At 40.7% G+C, this 20,126-nt stretch overlaps 2 protein-coding genes across 6 annotated transcripts in view; one reads left to right on the top strand and one right to left on the bottom strand.

The window, feature by feature from the left end:
- The window catches only part of supt3h (SPT3 homolog, SAGA and STAGA complex component), a 424,528-nt gene that overhangs the window by 39,590 nt on the left and 364,812 nt on the right, over positions 1 to 20,126 (top strand). The window lies entirely within an intron of this gene.
- runx2a (RUNX family transcription factor 2a) overlaps positions 1 to 20,126 on the bottom strand; it is a 177,446-nt gene that overhangs the window by 130,012 nt on the left and 27,308 nt on the right. The window lies entirely within an intron of this gene.

Below are 20,126 nucleotides of genomic sequence, written 5' to 3'. Positions count from 1 at the left end.
AAGAGAGAGACGTGCTCGACATGACATCACCAGACAAATCTCTTAAGGGCAATTTTCTGCAGTGAGAATTTGAATTGGTGCTATGTCTTGATTCTATTCCCTCTGACCATTGTTTTGAGATATGACTACTGCCTAGTAGTTGGTTGTTTTTCAGCTACTTTAAAAACAATTATAAATGGCCCCTGCTTGTTTATACAGAGTTCCGTTAGGACAAGTCTCATTTTGAAATAAACAGCAGTAATGAGTTGGTTGGTTGACTTGTTGGTTAACCAGCCTGCAATTTAGGGGCTGAGAAGCATTTCTAAAAGTCATTTGCTGTTTGTTTACCAAAGGTTACGTTCAGGATGAGAGTGCAGTGTGCTATTAATTAACTCTCAAGTCACCAACAGTCTTTGTTATGGCTTGGAAGGATAGTTGTAGGATGTTTTGGAAAGTTATTTTCTAAAACTGATCTATAACAAAAAAGATGTTAATTACAGTAACTGTGTGACTAATTTGTGTTTTGATTTGATTGCGAAAACCCTGCACTGCTTTTATTTTTAATCCTTTCATTCACATACACCTGAGATTTATGTTTGAATAAAATAACCTTGGCTTAAACATGTTCATTGGTTGTCCCTAATATATGTTTGGCTTCTGTATTTCATTGACAGCCTGATCTAAAATGTTTATCTGCAGGAGGAAATCAACAGATAGTGATGTGGGAAGGAGGAATAATTGGAGATTATCAACTTGAGCTTCTCTCTCTCTTATTTTAGAGTTGGTGACGGGAAGTTAACTGCACATTGGAGCACTAACAAATAGCACCATGAAATAGAGGGACACTGGTTTGAGTCTCTGATCTCCACTTTGATGAGTGGGAGTAAGCAAGCAGCAGGCTAACATGTCTTTGGAAAAGGAGGGGAATATTGGATATGGGGATTTCCATCAGGGCTCCCTCCTGTGCTCACTCCTTTTGTAAGGAATGATGTGCGGCAGAAGGGATCGGTAGGGTAGGGGAAAAGAAAATTACTTCAACTAAAAGCAATGTGAGTTCCGCTATCGATGCCTGCTTGGGTAAATTCAGTGCACGGTGTGGTACTGAGCTAAACAGACCCTTGTTTGTGTTGAGTTAGCTATACAGTTTGCCTCAGCATACTGATTGCTTTCCAGTCACTGTTACCAGAAATATATGTTGAGTGAGGATTGAGCTGAGCTATAATGGCCGCCATGATTGCATAGCCTGCTGCCACACGGTACCTAGGTTCGTGAAGAATCGCAATTTGGGTGAGGTACCAGAGAGTAGTTGCTGACTGGGAAACCTTACCACAGTCTGAATCATTTCCTTAAGTGGGGGAGGGGAAGAGAAAATTGGAGAACTTTGAGTAGGAGGTAAAGGACATTAATGCTCAAATGCTATCAGAACATGCTGTTTGTGAGATGTTTTTAAACAGATATCCCAAGAAGTGTACAGTTTGATCAACTGCATGCAAAATATCATCAGGCAGTATATTAAGGCAGCAGTGAATGTTTGCCTGGTCTTAGCTGGAGTTTATTTCATAAATATGAAACAATGTAAAGAAGAAATGTGGCGAACAGAGAGCGCTCATCAACTACATAATGTTCATTGACAGAACAGCACTAAATGTATTGTGAAAAGTGCTTGTCTGCTGTTTTCATTTAATAAACTTTCTAAAACTTAAATTAGGCAACAACCCCCCCCCCCCCCCCACCCCATAGACGGCTTGGTTGATAAAGGCAGACTGTAACTTCTGTATAGACCAAATGTCCCAGGTTTGATTCCAAGTCACTTATGCTGATGATACCCAGCTCTACCTCTCCACCATGTCTCTCGACTCCTCCACTGTCTCTGTGTTGTCTGACATCTAGTCTTGGATGAGCTGCAGTTTCCTCCAGTTAAACATTGGGAAGACTGAAGTCATTAATGCTCAAATGCTATTACAACATGCTGTTTGTGAGATGGTGTGGTGTTTCCTGTCCATCTTCTACCTACTAAAGTGGTTAGATTCAGGAAACAGAACATAAGAAATAGGAGCAGGAGTAGGCCATACGGCCCCTCGAGCTTGCTCCGCCATTCAATCTTCAACCTTAACTGCACTTTCCTGCCTGATCCCCATATCCGTTGATTCCCCAGAGTCCAAAAATGTATCTATCTCAGCCTTGAATAAACTCAATGACTCAGCATCCACAGCCCTCCAGCATAGGGAAGTCCAAAGATTCACCTTCTGAGTGAAGAAATTCCTCCTCATCTCAGTCTTAAATGGCCGACCCCTTATCCTGCGACTATGTCCTCCAGTTCTAGACTCTCCAGCCAGGGGAAACAACCTCTCAGCCTCTACCCTGTCAAGCCTCCTCAGAATCTTATATGTTTCAAAGAGATCGCCTCTCATTCTTCTAAACTCCAGAGAGTATAGGCTCATTCTACTCAACCTTTCCTTATATGACAACCCTCTCATCCCAGGAATTAAACTTGAATGATACTTGAAAAGTCAACTCGTATACCCAAATGTCCAGGAGGGAAAATTATAATAAGTTGGTTTATAAAAACAAATAGAGAGACAGAAACAAATAAGATTAAATTCTATGAACTGAAAAACAATCAAAGGAAATGAGAAGATAGTTAGATATGACTGTAAGGAGATAAAATAAAGAAATGTGAAAGGAGGTTGTACGAAATATCTACTCAATATTACAAAACAACATCTTGCATTTATATAGCGCATTTAATGTAGCAATATGCCCCAAGGCACTTCACAGCAGTGATTATCAAAGAAAATTTGATACCGAGCCACGTAGGGAGATATTAGGACAGGTGACCAAAAGCTCGGTCAAAGAGGTAGGTTTTAAGGAGTGTCTTAAAGGTGGAGTGGTTTAGGGATTGAATTCCAGAGCTTAGGGCCGAGGCATCTGAAGGCATGGCTACCAATGGTGGAGTGAAGAAAATTGGGGATGCACGAGGCCAGAATTGGAGGAGCGCAGAGATCACGAAGGGTTGTGGGGCTGGAGGAGATTACAGAGATAAGGAGGGGTGAGGCCATGGAGGGATTTGAAAACAAGGATGAGAATTTTAAAACTGAGGTGATGCCAGACCGGAAGCCAATGTAGGTCAGCGAGCACAGGGGTGATGGTTGAACGGGACTTGGTACAAGTTAGGATACAGGCAGCAGAGTTTTGGATGAGCTCAAGTTTGAGGAGGGTGCAAGGTGAGAGGCCGGCCAGGAGAGCATTAGAATAGTCGAGTCTAGAGGTAACAAAGGCATGGATGAGGGTTTCAGCAGCAGATAAGCTGAGGCAGGGGCGGAGACGGGCGATGTTATGTAGGTGGAAGTAGGCGGTCTTGGTGATGGAGAGGATATGGGGTTGAATGCTCAGCTCAGGGTCAAATAAGATGCCACGGTTACAAACAGTCTTGTTCAACCTCAGACAATGGCCAGGGAGAGGGATGGAGTCAGTTGCTAGGGAATGGAGTTTGTGGCAGGGACTGGAGACAATGGCTTCGGTCTTCCCAATATTTAATTGGAGGATATTTATGCTTATCCAACATGGATGTCAGACAAGCAGCATGACAAATCAGGCAGTGGAGGGGTTGAGAGAGGTGGTGGTGAGGTAGAGCTGGGTATTGTCAACCTACATGTGGTAGCTGAAGTTTTTTCAGATGATGCCGCTGAGGGGCAGCGTGTAGATAAGAAATAGGAGGGGGCCAAGGATAAATCCTTCGGGGACTCCAGAGGTGACGGTGTGGGAGCAGGAAGAGAAACCATTGCCGGTGATTCTTTGACTACAGCTGGAGAGATAGGAATGGAACCAGGCGAGGGCAGTCCAACCCAGCTGGTCAATGGAGGAGAAGCGTTGGAGGAGGATAGTATGTTCAACCGTGTCAAAGGCTGCAGACAGGTTGAGAAGGATGAGGAGGGATAGCTTACCATGCTCACAGTCACATAGGATGTTATGCATGGCTTTGATAAGGGCCCTTTCAGTGGTGTGGTAGGGGCGAAAACCTGATTGGAAGGGTTCAAACTTGGAGTTGCGAGAAAGATGGGCATGGATTCGGGACGCGACAACACATTCAAGGTCTTTGAAGAGGAAAGGGAGATTGCAGATGGGGCGGTAATTTGCAAGGACAGAGGGGTCAAGGATGGTTTTTTTGAGGAGGTGGTGATGACGGTAGATTTAAAGGGGAGAGGGGCAGTACCTGAGGAGAGGGAACCTTTAACAATATCAGCTAACATGCGGGCCGGCAAGGGAAGTACAAATAGGGGATTAAAGGATTGAAAGACCAGTGCTATTTTCATGCCAATGCATTTATAGAGCTGGGAATTGAATAATTCCCAATTTGCTTACAAGTTAATGCTACATGACCTCACTTTTTGTATTTTTAAAATCATTTCAGGCATTCTCATTAATTTCAAAAGGATTTGATTTCGTTATGAAAATTTTTTGTTTCCCTTTCATTTTGCCATTTTGCCATTTCTCCATCCTGCAATATTCGTGGCTGAGAGGATGAACTGGAGACCTGCTATTGAGCCTTGTCAATGCAATTTTGATAGAGCAACGCTAGCAAACTCATAAATGCAGCTCGGAGTGACTAGCATTCCTACTATCTCTTGATCCTTGTGGGGAATTGTCTGGTCTGTACTTCACTTCTAATAATGTCAGGGCTAAGATCAGGAATTCACTATAGTGAGAATTGTAGGTGTCTGCCTGGCACAGCATTTTACAGAATATGCCTGTTGGATAACTACAAACAAGCTTGACTGAGAAATATAGGCCATTGAGTTGATTGAGGAGTCAAAATGACCTCTGTGTTGAAGGATTTAACTCACTAACATTTTCTACTATCTCCAGTGCAAATGGGGTGAGAAAGTATTTTTGGGCCTCCATGGTAGTATAATTTTAAACTTAAATTTCATTGATGTGGTAGAACCATTTTTGTATCCCATGTTAGATTGGACGTTGGATATATACAAAGGGTAAAACGTGAAATGACTCAATTGTGTTTTTTTTAAAGTAAATTCAAAAATGTTTTGATGCAAACTTTTATGCAGAAGATAAGTGTTCACTAGTTTTAAATTGGGCTTTCCCAAAATTTGAGGTTTATGTTGCATTGACTTCAGCTGCAGAGCACAGTGCAATGAAGACTGGTCTGTCTGCTTTCAAAGCAGAAACAGTAACCCACTAAAGTTGATGGTCTAAAGGGCCCCAATGTGTAGTTGCCATTAATATTGAAGCAAACCCTGCTTCAGTGTTGTATTAAATCAAAAGTGTTACATTTTGTTATCTTTGTATGCTCTTAATACATGTTTACAATATAAGTTTAACATTTTCTTGGTTTTTTGACCAGTATAGCCAAGGTCATCTAATCGACAATGTTTTGATTACAATTACAAAATACAAATTCTGGGGTCACATTGCTTTAAATTCAAGTTAGTTGTGGGTAGCTGAGGTGCTCTAACCTTTAACAGGTACATCATGACATTAAAAGTTGGATAAGTTGTGGAGAAATGAATAGGAAATGGGTTTAACATTATAGATTTCCTTAGTAGTTGGTAGCTTATTATTGAAAACAGCATTATAGTTTTTACTATCTTCCCATTTTAACAGGGGATTATTTTTATCAGAAGGATTTTTGAGGTCATAGAGTTAAACTTTAATTCAGTGTCGCTGAACGGCAAGAAGATCCACAGGACCACAATGTATTATTGTTCACTCTGTTTTTTGTCTAGGTTGTTTTTCACTCCTCCAAGTAATACGATTTATACAATTTTGTAAAGCTGGAGCTGCTGTGGTTTGTGAATCATCTCCTAATTCTTCTCCAAACAAAAGCTTATTTTTTGCGAGGGATCTGACCAGAATAAGGAATAAAACCCTCATTAGAACTGTGCATAAAACAGTGTAGAGCTCTAATAGCTGGCACTGTCTCTGGAGACAACAGATTGGGTAAATGGGTGAAGTACATAATCCTGCTCTTTTTTTTGCTGTGTGCCCAGTGCAACGAACAGCTGGTCTGTTGTCTCACCATGATGATTCAGAGTCACTTGAGAGTAACAGTTCGTAACTTGACAGTCTTCCTATCAACTTCAGTTTGAAGGCCATGTACTGAGACAAAGTTTAGATTACTGAAGGTAACTAGAGAGCTTGCACTGAAGATGAGTCAACTTGAGCTTGTGAAACCGTTCTTTATTAAATTGAAGAGGCATTAAGTTTCAATTGCTAAAAGCACTGAAAATAATGAAATCATTAATTTAGAGAGGTTTTTTTCATGTAACAGACTATAAATATGCAGTTAGAAACCACTAGACATTCGTCTTAACTGGCATTTGGTTGTTAATGAAACCACCATTGTATTAAAATTGCTCAATCAGAAGAAAGTTAAAGCCACTGACCACAGGTTCTGTTCTGATCACTAAATGTTTTGTTTATCATGCAGAAATTTGCCAGAAAACTTTGTTTTTACTTATTGCGTAGTTTGGGTGACCCTGTGAAAATTGAATGTCTCCTGCAGCCTTCAAAATATACATCTTCTATTATGGCACATTATCAATTTTTAAAAATATTTTAAAGTAGAAATCAACTGTACATTTAAAATCCTGTCTCAACTGACTGCATTCTTCGGATACTAAAAAATCTGAAATAAAACAGAACTACTAGAAATGCACAGCAGGTCGGTTGGCATCTGAGAGAAAAAGATAGATTTATGTCTTGGGTGGGAGACCTTTCTCTTCCAAATGCTGACTGACGTTCTGTGCATTTACAACATTTCTGCTTTTATTAAAAGATTTATGGGGTGAAATTGCATATTTTTGAATGGGTTAATGTCTCTGATAAAATAGTGGATGAAGGAATTTCATTTGAACACCATTATGTTAATATCACACAATATGATTCCATATCATTAGGTTTTTCTGAAGGAAGAAATACAACAGCAATCTCAAATGTTTGGAGAAAAGCGTGCTAAATGATTCTGCTGAGTGTACAGCTGTTGTAGCATTCATCAGATAGTGTGGCTTGCTAGTGTCCTGGCCAACATTTATCCCTCAACCAACATTACAAAAAACAGATTATCTGATCATTTATCTTATTGCTGTTAGTGGGATCTTGCTTGCACAAATTAGCTGCTGCATTTCCTAATATTACAAAAGTGACTACACTGCAAAAGTACTTCATTGGCCATGAAGTGCTTTGGGACATCCTGAGGTTGTGAAAGGCACAACATAAATGCAAGTTCTTTCTCAGCTTATTGATCTTTATTGAAGAAAAAACATTTCTTTTGTGGTTATTTGAAAAGCAGCATAGATAGACAACCGATAGTGTTTGATTATCTTGTTTTTATACACCTTGATATATTGGAAGAAGCCATGGAAATTTGTGATATCACTAAAATTGGAGTCTGAACAATTAAAAATGAGGAAATTCAAAAGTTAGATCCTCCTGCAAGGATCAACCTATAAATTGTATTTGAAGCCATTTGTATGATTGAAATGTTTTACGACAGTTTGTTTATTACATTTAGTTTTTATAAAAAAAGATGAATGATGGCTGGAGCCTATGGATACAGTGACTGAATAAGTTAAATTTCATTTTTATTACATAGATTTACGGGAGATTTACCTGTTTGGTGGGTAATGTGTGTTTATGTCCATTTTCTCCTGAAAACCACAAGCTTAGTGGGCTTGATGACAGCCTTGCCAGAAGTTTAATTTCTAGATTACGGTTATGTTCTAAGCTTCTATTTGAGCCCCTGTCTTTAAGGGAAGTATATTGATGTATGAATGTATACACTTTTAAAGAAAGGTCTTAACTTAAATATTCGTTCAAAAATATCTCCTTTATTTAATTAAAAAAAAAATTAGCATGCATTGACTGACTGAGTCCCACTCAAGGCTGTTACCTTCCAATAGCCTGTAACAAGGTTGTTGAAATGACATTTTAGTTTTAGATTCGAGTAAACCTCTGATGCTCAATGTTTTCAAATATGCTGGGAGCTGAGGCTCAGCAACAAAATCACATGGTTGAATGCCTAGCATTGGAAATAACAGCAAGATGGTAGGTGATTAGGCTGTGATGCTTAATTCTTTTTCTAAGAACATAAGAAATAGGAGCAGGAGTAGGTCATTAGGCTCCTCGAGCCTGCTTCGCCATTCGATAAGATCGTGGCTGACCTTCTACCTCAACTCCACTTTCCTGTTCTATCCCCATATCCCTTGATTCCCTTAGTATCCAAAAATCTATCAATCTCAATCTTGAGTATATTCAATGACTGAACATCCACGGCCCTCTGGGGTAGAAAATTCCAAAGATTCACAACCCTCTGTGAAGAAATTCCTCCTCATCTCAGTCCTAAATGGCCAACCCCTTATCTTAAGACTATAACCTCCAGTTCTACACTCTCCAGCCAGAGGAAACAGCCTCTCAGCATCTACCCTGTCAAGCCCTGTAAGAATTTTATACGTTTCAATGAGATCACCTCTCATTCTTCTAAACTCCAGAGAACATAGGCCCATTCTACTCAATCTCTCTTCATAGGACAACCTTCTCATCCCAGAAATCAATCTAGTGAACCTTTGTTGCACCCTCTCTAAGGCAAGTATATCCTTACTTAGGTAATGAGACTAAAACTGTACACAGGTGTGGTCTCACCAGAGCCCTATATAATTACAGCAAGACCTCCTTACTCCTATACTCCAACCCCTTTGCCTTCCTAATTGCTTGCTGTACCTGCATGTTAACTTTCTGTGATTCATGTACAAGGACACCCAAATCCCTCTGACTACCAACATTTCTTAGGCTCTCACCTTTTAAAAAATATTCTGCTTTTCTATTCTTCCTACCAAAGTGGATAATTTCACATTTCCCCACATTATACTCCATCTGCCACTTTCTCGCCCACTTACTTAACCTGTCTATATCCTTTTGCAGCCTGTTTGCATCCTCCTCACAGCTTACTTTCCCACATAGCTTTGTATCATCAGCAAACTTGGATACATTACACTTGGTCCCCTCATCTAAGTCATTGATATATATTGTAAACAGCTGAGGCCCAAGCACCGATCCTTGCGGCACCCCACTGGTTACAGCCTGCTAACCCGAAAATGACCCGTTTATTCCTACCCTCTGTTTTCTGTCCGTTAACCAATCCTCAATCCATTCTAATGTATTACCCCCAATCCCATGAGCCCTAATCTTGTGTAACAACTTCTTGTGTGGCACCTTATCAAAAGCCTTTTGAAAATCCAAATATACTAGATCCACTGGTTCCCCCTTATCTATCCTGCAAGTTACACCCTCAAAAAATTCTAATAGATTTGTCAAACACGATTCCCCTTTCATAAAACCGTATTTTTTTTTATTCGTTCACGGGATGTGGGCGTCGCTGGCGAGGCCAGCATTTATTGCCCATCCCTAATTGCCCTCGAGAAGGTGGTGGTGAGCCGCCTTCTTGAACCGCTGCAGTCTGTGTGGTGACAGTTCTCCCACAGTGCTGTTAGGAAGGGAGTTCCAGGATTTTGACCCAGCGACAATGAAGGCACGGCGATATATTTCCAAGTCGGGATGGTGTGTGACTTGGAGGGGAACGTGCAGGTGGTGTTGTTCCCATGTGCCTGCTGCTCTTGTCCTTCTAGGTGGTAGATGTCGCGGGTTTGGGAGGTGCTGTCGAAGAAGCCTTGGTGAGTTGCTGCAGTGCATCCTGTGGATGGTACACACTGCAGCCACGGTGCACTGGTGGTGAAGGGAGTGAATGTTTAGGGTGGTGGATGGGGTGCCAATCAAGCGGGCTGCTTTATCTTGGATGGTGTCGAGCTTCTTGAGTGTTGTTGGAGCTGCACTCATCCAAGCAAGTGGAGAGTATTCCATCACACTCCTGACTTGTGCCTTGTAGATGGTGGAAAGGCTTTGGGGAGTCAGGAGGTGAGTCACTCGCCGCAGAATACCCAGCCTCTGACCTGCTCTCGTAGCCACAGTATTTATATGGCTGGTCCAGTTAAGTTTCTGATCAATGGTGATCCCCAGGATGTTGATGGTGGGGGATTCGGTGATGGTAATGCTGTTGAATATCAAGGGGAGGTGGTTAGACTCTCTCTTGTTGGAGATGGTCATTGCCTGGCATTTATCTGGCGCGAATGTTACTTGCCACTTATGAGCCCAAGCCTGGATGTTGTCCAGGTCTTGCTGCATGCGGGCTCGGACTGCTTCATTATTTGAGGGGTTGCGAATGGAACTGAACACTGTGCAGTCATCAGCGAACATCCCCATTTCTGACCTTATGATGGAGGGAAGGTCATTGATGAAGCAGCTGAAGATGGTCAGGCCTAGGACACTGCCCTGAGGAACTCCTGCAGCAATGTCCTGGGGCTGAGATGATTGGCCTCCAACAACCACCACCATCTTCCTTTGTGCTAGGTATGACTCCAGCCACTGGAGAGTTTTCCCCCTGATTCCCATTGACTTCAATTTTACTAGGGCTCCTTGGTGCCACACTCGGTCAAATGCTGCCTTGATGTCAAGGGCAGTCACTCTCACCTCACCTCTGGAATTCAGCTCTTTTGTCCATGTTTGGACCAAGGCTGTAATGAGGTCTGGAGCCGAATGGTCCTGGCGAAACCCAAACTGAGCATCGGTGAGCAGGTTATTGGTGAGTGAGTGCCGCTTGATAGCACTGTCGACAACACCTTCCATCACTTTGCTGATGATTGAGAGTAGACTGATGGGGCGGTAATTGGCCGGATTGGATTTGTCCTGCTTTTTGTGAACAGGTCATACCTGGGCAATTTTCCACATTGTCGGGTAGATGCCAGTGTTGTAGCTGTACTGGAACAGCTTGGCTAGAGGCGCAGCTTGTTCTGGAGCACAAGTCTTCAGCACTACAGCTGGGATGTTGTCAGGGCCCATAGCCTTTGCTGTATCCAGTGCTCTCAGCCGTTTCTTGATATCACGTGGAGTGAATCGAATTGGCCGAAGACTTGCTTCTGTGATGGTGGGGATATCGGGAGGAGGCCGAGATGGATCATCCACTCGGCACTTCTGGCTGAAGATGGTTGCAAACGCTTCAGCCTTGTCTTTTGCACTTACGTGCTGGACTCCGCCGTCATTGAGGATGGGGATGTTTGCAGAGCCTCCTCCTCCCGTTAGTTGTTTAATTGTCCACCACCATTCACGACTGGATGTGGCAGGACTGCAGAGCTTTGATCTGATCCGTTGGTTGTGGAATCGCTTAGCTCTGTCTATAGCATGTTGCTTCTGCTGTTTAGCATGCATGTAGTCCTGAGTTGTAGCTTCACCAGGTTGGCACCTCATTTTTAGGTACGCCTGGTGCTGCTCCTGGCATGCTCTTCTACATTCCTCATTGAAGCAGGATTGATCCCCTGGCTTGTTGGTAATGGTAGAGTGAGGAATATGCCGGGCCACGAGGTTACAGACTCTGCTTAATCATATGATTTCCTAAGTGTCCTGTTACTACATCCTTAATAATATATTCTAGCATTTTCCCTACTACTGATGTCAAGCTAACTGGCCTATAGTTCCCTGTTTTCTCTCTCCATCATTTCTTGAATAACAGGGTTACATTTGCTCCTTCCAATCCACGGGGACCGTTTTAGAATCTAGGGAATTCTGGAAGATCAAAACCAATGCACTCACTATCTCTGCAGCCACCTCTTTTAAAATCCTAGGATGTAGACCATCAGGTCCAGGGGATTTGTTGGCTTTTAGTCCCATTAATTTCTTCAGTACTTTTTCTTTACTAATCTTAATTCCTTTAAGTTCCTCACTCTCATTAGGCCCTTGGTTCCCACTATTTCTGTTATGTTTTTTGTGTCTTCTACTGTGAAGACAGATACAAAATATTTGTTTAACGTCTCTGCCATTTCCTTATTCCCCATTATAATTTCTCCTGTCTCTGCCTCTAAGGGACCGACGTTTACTTTCTCCAATTCTTCCTTTTTACATACTTGTAGTAGCTCTTACAATCTGTTTTTATATTTCTTGCTAGTTTACTCTCCTAATCAATTCTTTCCCTCTTTATCAATTTCTTGCTCATCCTTTGCTGATTTCTAAAACTCTCCCAATCCTCAGGCTTACTACTCTTTTTGGCAACATCGTAAGCCTCTTCTTTTAATTTAATACTATCCTTTAACTTCTCTAGTTAGCCACGGTTGGATTATTTTTCCCATGGAGTTTTTATTCCTCAAGGGAATATATATTCGTTGGGAATTACGAATTATTTCTTTAAATGTTCGCCATTGCTTATCTACCGTTATATCTTTTAATCGAATTTCCCAATCTACCTTAGCCAACTCGCCTCTCATACCTACGTAATTGGCTTTGTTTAAATTTAAGACCCTAGTTTTGGACTTAACGACATCACTCTGAAACGCAATCTGAAATTTTATCATATTATGATCGCTGTCCCCCAGAGGATCCTTAACTATAAGATTACTAATTAACCGTGTCTTATTACACTATACTGGATCTAAAATTGCCTGTTCCTTAGTTGGTTCCTCGACATATTGTTCTAGAAAACTGTCTCAAATGCATTCCATGAACTTGTCCTCCAAACTACTTTTGCCAATTTGATTTGTTCAGTCTATATGAAAATTAAAGTCCCCCACAATTATTGCATTACCTTTGTTACATGCTCCTTTAATTTCCTGATTTATACCCTGTCCAACACTATAACTACTGTTATGGGGCCTATAAACTACTCCCACCAGTGTTTTCTGCCCCTTGTTATTTCTTAGCTCCACCTATACTGATTCAACATCCTGATTTTCTGAGCTAAGATCCTTTCTCACTACTGCCTTTATCTCATCCTTTATTATCAGGGCCACCCACCCCTTTCCATTTTGCCTATCTTTTCTAAAAGTCAAGTACCCTGGAATATTTAGTTCCCAACCTTGGTCACTCTGCAACCACGTATCTATCTAATTTATCTCTGTGCCATTAATTCATCTATCTTGCTACGAATGCTTCATGCATTCAGATATAGCGCCTTTAATTTTAACTTTTTAAACTTTTTTTCCCTGATGTAACCTTAGTCACTAATGCCCTTTGTTAAACACTCTGTCTCTTCCTGACACATTGATTGTTTTTATCCAAATCGCTACTCTGCTCTACAGCCTTGACTTTTCTCTTTAGACTTGTAAACTTACCCTTACCTGAATCCTCCCCCAACCCCTATTAGTTTAAAACCTTATCTATCGTCCTAGTTATTCGATTTGCTAGGACACTGGTTCCAGCCCAGTTTAAGTGGAGCCCATCCCAATGGAACAGCTCCTTCTTTCCCCAGTACTGGTACCAGTGCCCCATGAACCTCTGCTCTTTCCACACCACTCTTTCAGCCACTTATTTAACCATCTAATCTGTTTGCCCCATGCCAATTTGCGCATGGCTGAGGTAGTAATCCAGAGATTATTACCTTATTCTCTTCCTCCCCCACTCATTAACCCCCCTCCCCACAGAAAAGACCAATACAGATGTGATCTTGTAAATTTATCAGCAGATCTGTGCTGATTGTTTCAACCAGTTTGTAATGTTAAGCAGTCCTTTTAGTGGACCATATTGAATTGGTTGTAACAAAATAACGGAACTCAACTTTGTTAGGATTGTTGCGTCCCTGCACTCTTGTAAAGTTTAACGTATTTTAAATAACCTTCTAGTAGCCGTCCTGAAGAAGCTGTTTTCACTTTACGAAGTCCATAAAATTCACTCTCTAATATATTTCAAAGCAGCTACAATGAGCTGCTTTTATACTAAGTCAAACTTAAAAAAACAGTGTAGGATTGATGTGACTTATACTGAAATTTAGAAATACAGCTCAGTCTAAAATAACAAAAGATGCACTGTTTCTTTAAAAGGCCATTTTATTGCCTTGGGGACGTTGTGAGGCACACTCTTAGCTATCTCTGTAGCAGTACAGTAACAACAGATGAAATATAGTAATCCACTTCAAAGCTAGAGACACACCATAGTGCTGCTCTGCACTTCTGTTTGAAACTTGTGGGTGTTCTTTTGTGCCCTGAAAGGTAAAGTTACGGTGTTTGTTGAGACATCTACAGGTGCTGTCCTCTGACTCAGCAGGAAGAAATAACTAAGCAACTTTTGCCATTCTAGCTTGTAATAGGACCTTGATAAAGGATTGCCTCTGTACACCCACACAGTAGCAGATTATGTGCTCTGCCGAATTTGGTACCTCTGATCAAATATCTTCTTCCTTAGAACACTGTAAACTAGTAATTATGTCAGTACACTTTAATTTATTGTGATGTGAACTTTGTACTTCGATGAGAAACCTCAAGGAGTTAAGGTTTCAGCAGCGATCCATCTCTTCATAGCTCTACAGACTAGTACAGAAAGAAGGAAAAATGTACATGTACATGCTTACAACACACCAGCACAAAAAAGTAAATATTTTGTTTTCCCCTGAATGCTTTACTGATTATGGCTGTAATGAGTCAGTTATGTGATGAGCTTTTGTGCTGATTCCTACTATTGTGCATTTCAGTGACTAATGATTAAACTTCAATAATTATTATTGTAATGTGTTACATTTTAAACAACTAATAATTCTGTTGTGACTTAGAGTGGTTGTGAGATTATGACCTTATGACATACATTGTCAGAATAGATCATGCTATTTAGCAATCACTGCTGTTCTAAATTGCACACACACAGATATGCAAGTCACTCTTTTAAATATAGGCTATCAAACCAGTGATGGTGTGAAGAATTCTTAGTTCACAGGATCTGTGGCTATGTGAGAGTCATGCAGATTCTGTAGATTACAAGATTAATGTAACTACTATATTCACTTTATTCCAATGTAAAAGTTTTGACTTTTTAAAATTCTCAATGTATGAATGTAGAGGCTACAATGCATGACTCAGTCTACTGAAGGTAAGATAAATTTGAATAAAAGCACAGGGAGACATTTGGAGTCTTTATATTGCCAATATACTGAAGTTTTAGTACTTGTGCACTGGAACACTGATGCCAAAAATGTTGTACAACACTGCTGGTGTGGGCATAAGCGAGATAATCTCCGAGAGGCTTTGCATCATTTTTGCTTTTTACCATTTGTAGCAATAATTGCTGTTGGGTTAAAGTCTACTTATTAATTACTTTAAAAAAAAAATGAGGTGACTTCCTGCACTGCCATTCGATCAGTTGTCCCATCAGCTCTTCTGAGTAAATGGGAAGCCAGTTACTGCATTGTGTACATGCATGTCAGTGTGCATAAATAGAATTCTACACCCCTAACTGTACAGCAATGCAAGGGGATAGTCTATATGTAGTCTTTCACCTTCATCATTGCTCACATGTAGTGCCATTAGTCATCTCAATGTTCCATGTTCTAGAGTGACGTTCACTCAGTCATTAACATGAGGCATCTGTGGGTGGCTTAGAGTAAAACTATGCTTATGTTTCATTTGTGTTAAGCCTGTTTTTATGTTGATTGGGATTTTCAGATCTTAAAAATGTTGCTGATTCCCTCAACTTTTCTTTTGCCTATTTTTGTCGAGGTCTCTGAATTTGTTTTCAGAACATGCCAGCCCCTTTTCTGAGAATAGGTGGCTGCTGGCCAGCCAGTCACATCAGTTCAAATTAGAGCACTACTATTAAATGATGATTTAATTATGTAGTATTTAGAATTTCACAGCCATAAGATATGATGTCAGGAGCAATGTATATGATATACTTATGTATGTGTCTGGATAGTATGCAACATCTATATAAAATGGGTACATTATAAAGCTGTAATCTAATTAAAGGAGGAGAAAGGAGGAGAGGTTTGAAATGATGTCATACACCCTAAGAAAGAGGCATTACATTTGCTTTCTGGTATTATAATTATATACTCCTAAATTTATTTTTGTTGTGTTTGTGTCAATGATTGCTGACAGCACACACCATGTCCCATTTGTGGTGGTTTTCAGAAGTGTATTAATATGCCTTGCGGCTTCTTTGTAATCTTATTTATTTTTATAAGTTTATTTGTGGGATTTGGTGGTGTTGATGTCTTTTACATTTGGATAGGGTTAATTCTTCTCTAGATCATTTATATTCAGTGGGGTAGAGTTTCCACTTTCGGCGCAATTGGGAAATTGCACCCAGAATGCGCTTGAAATTGCGCTGGTGAGGTTACAGTTCAAGTTTCCAATAAAACTAATTTGCACAATCACACACATAAAATCTTCATTGAACCAGTGTTGGTCAGGGTAACAGAATGTAATTGTTTCTGCTTTCTTTTCATTAAAAAGTATTCCTTGATATATTTAAGAGTGGTAACATGGTGCAGTTTATCAACAAAAATAAGCATTTTTAATAAGTGTCCAGACCTCCACCGATGAGTAACCTGATTTAAAATCACTGGAAATTACTTTAAAAATTATACTGAACCATTTACTAGTTTCATTGGTGTACACTAGTCAGTTTCTTAGTAAATTAAATATTTGTTGATATGAGAAAACTTTAAAAACATGCTTACTGGTGCCTGTGCGCTTGAGATAATTAGCGCAATTTGAAGAGCCTTCCTGAACTTACAGTCAGAAACGGGAGAATTTATAATGGGGAACAAGGAAATGGCAGAGCAATTAAACAAATACTTTGGTTCTGTCTTCACGGAAGAGGACACAAATAACTTCCCAGAGATTTCCGTTTAAGACGGAAATGAGGAGGAATTTCTTCTCCCAAAGGGTCGTGAATCTTTGGAATTCTTTACCCCAAAAAGCTGGGTTAGACAAATTTTTGATCAGCAAGGGAGTCAAAGGATATGGGGAAAAGGTGGGAAAGTGGAGTTAAGGTAAAAATCAGATCTCATTGAATGGCGGAGCAGGCTCGATGGGCCAAATGGCCTACTCCTGCTCCTCTCTCTTATGGTCTAAATGCTAGGGAACCAAGGGTCTAGTGAGAAGGAGGAATTAAAGGAAATTAGTATTAGTAAAAAAAGTAGTACTGGAGAAATTAATGGGACTGAAAGCCAATAAATCCCCAGGGCTTGATGATCTGCATCCAAGAGTACTAAAAGAGGTAGCCATGGAAATAGTGGATGCATTGGTTGTCATCTTCCAAAATTCTGTAGATTATGGAACAGTTGCTGCAGATTGGAGAGTGGCAACCCCACTATTTAAAAAAGGAGGGAGAGAGAAAACAGGGAACTACAGACTGGTTAACCTAACATCAATAGTAGGGAAAATGCTAGAGCTATATTATAAAGGATGTGATAACAGGTCACTTAGAAAATATCAATGGGATTAGAGAAAGTCAACATGGATTAATGAAAGGGAAATCGTGTTTGACAAACCTACTGGAGTTTTTGAGGATGTAACTGGTAGAATAGATAAGGGAGATCCAGTGGATGTGATGTATTTGGATTTTCAGAAGCCCTTTGATAAAGTCCCACATGAGAGGTTAGTGTGCAAAATTAAAGCACATGGGATTGGGGGTAATATACTGGCATGGATTGAAAATTGATTAACAGACAAGAAAGAGTAGGAATAAATGGGTCTTTTTCGGGGGGCAGGCGGTGACTAATGGGGTACCGCAGGGATCAGTGCTTGGGCTCCAGCTATTCACAATATATATCAATGATTTGGATGAGGGAACCAAATGTAATATTTCCAAGTTTGCTGATGACACAAAACTAGGTGGAATTATGAATTGTGAGGAGGGTGCAAAGAGGCTTCAAGGCGATTTAGACAAGTTGAGTGAGTGGACAAATACATGGCAGATGCAGTATAATATGGATAAATGTGAAGTTATCCACTTCGGAAGAAAAAACAGAAAGGCAGATTAAATGGTGACAGATTGGGAAATGTTGATGTACAAAGGGTCCTGGGTGTCCTTGTACACCAGTCACTGAAAGCAAACATGCAGGTGCAGCAAGCAGTTAGGAAGGCAAATGGTATGTTGGCCTTCATTGCAAGAGGATTTGAGTACAAGAGCAAGGATGTCTTACTGCAGTTATACAGGGCCTTGGTGAGACCACACCTGGAGTATTGTGTGCAGTTTTGGTCTCCTTACCCAAGAAAGGATATACTTGCCATGGAAGGTGTGCAGCGAAGGTTCACCAAACTTATTCCTGGGATGGCAGGACTGTTATATGAGGAGAGATTGGGTCGACTCAGCCTGTATTCACTAGAGTTTAGAAGAATTAGAGGGGATCTCATTGAAATGTATAAAATTCTGACAGGGGGCTAGACAGACTGAACGCTGGGAGGATGTTTCCCCTGGCTGGGGGGTCTAGAATGAGGGGTCACAGTCTCAGGATACGGGGTGGGACATTTAGGACTGAGATGAGAAATTTCTTCACTCAGAGGGTGGTGAACTTGTGGAATTCTCTACCACAGAAGGCTGTGGAGGCCAAGTCAGTGAATATATTTAAGAAGGAGATAGATAGATTTTTAGATACAGAAGGCATCAAGGGGAATGGGGAGAGAGTTGGAATATGGTATTGAGATAGAGGATCAGCCATGATCATATTGAATGATGGAGCAGGCTCGAAGGGCTGATTGGCCTACTCCTGCTCCTATATATTATGTTTCTATGAACCAGCGCAATCAGCGGAATCTCGCAACATTGACCAGGCAGTGTGGCCAGTTTTTTGGACGGGGCCTGAGCCAGCGAATTGAACCTTAAACCAGCGTAAAAGATAGCGGAAAACACGAAAGTAAGTGGTTTTGGGCGTAACTCACTTGCGTTTAAAATTCCCCAATCTTTTGCACTGGTTCGGTCGATTTAGCCCGAATTACGTTGATATTACTAGTGTAAACGAGTGGAGACTCTACCCCAGTAGGGTAGTTTTCCAGATGTATTTATTACAGTAATTACAATGTATATGATCAAATTTTCCTTTATTTGCATACATTAATTTTTTTAAACAATTTAATTTTGCTGTTGATCTGCATTTTTTTGAAAAGTTAGTGGAGAGGATGAATTGAAGTACTCCTGAACCTAAAGTTAGTCAATAAAAGGTACTGCGTTGACTAAAGAGAAGCAGACAATAATTTGTTTTCCAGTCATTTTGGTGGCTGCTTTAAATACTCTAGATCATAACCATGTTTAGGATGATCTTATGCCCCATATGCAAGGGAATGTAGATTATGATTGCTATTAAGAAGAAAAGCAAACATTTCTCAACTTACTATTTTCAGAGGAAAGACTATTATCTAGCGTTCTTACAAAATATGGTTAGGCCATGCAATTGCAAGCATTTCTATTCCATTGCCAGAAACATTGAAGAAAAACAGCATTGCATGCAGTTGCTTAACTACAGCAGCATGATCTCATAGATTGTTTTTCCACTGAATGGCATCTTCTGACCTTGAACTTGCTACTTTGCTTTCTTGTAGTAGAACATCTAGATTGTTTTGCACCATTTCTGCGATTTGAATTGATGGTTAGCAAAAATTGAGAAGTCTGAGTGGCTATGAATACTGTGTTGATAGTGACTCTGGGTCTGATTGCATCAATCCCCCTACCCACTCCCCCCAGTATGTCTGTTCAGGTTGAATCTGATAATGTTGTGGTCGATTGCCAAGTCCGTTGTCTTTCACCTATGGATCGTTGCATGTGCACAACCCTACCAGCGAATCCATATCCACACCTTCTTCACCTCATGGATTGATTTCTCTAATGCTTTTTTCAGTGGCTTCCCCACCTCTACCCTTTACGAATTTAACCTAATCTAGAACTCCACGGGTCAGATCCACTCTCGCACAAAACCTGCACATCCATCATCACAAGCTTGACAAGCACTGCTTGCTTCCTGTGTCCAGTAAATCAATTTCAAAAATCTTTGTTCTCATCTTTACATTTCTCCATGCCCTTGCTCCACCTTTCTGCGAAATCTCCTCCAGCTTTACATTCCTCTGACTCTGGATTACTACTTGCTTCCCATTCTCCCTGCTACACCATCAGAGGCTTATGTTTCAGCCAGCACACTCCATGGAGTTCTCTTCCAAAACTACTTCCCCTTGTTACTTCTCTCCCTGCCTGAAAAAGCCATCTAAAAACATCTTTTCTCTTGTGCCTTCCTTTAAGCTAACTGTACGTTCCTCATTTCCTGCTGCATCCATCTGTTCCCCCTTATAAAGCATCCTTGAGATATTGTCTATGAAGGGGGGCTACATCAA

The sequence above is a fragment of the Heptranchias perlo genome, chromosome 5 (genome assembly GCF_035084215.1).
Source record: "Heptranchias perlo isolate sHepPer1 chromosome 5, sHepPer1.hap1, whole genome shotgun sequence".
In the NCBI taxonomy this organism is placed as follows: domain Eukaryota; kingdom Metazoa; phylum Chordata; class Chondrichthyes; order Hexanchiformes; family Hexanchidae; genus Heptranchias; species Heptranchias perlo.
This window is presented reverse-complemented; position numbering and strand designations above follow the sequence as displayed.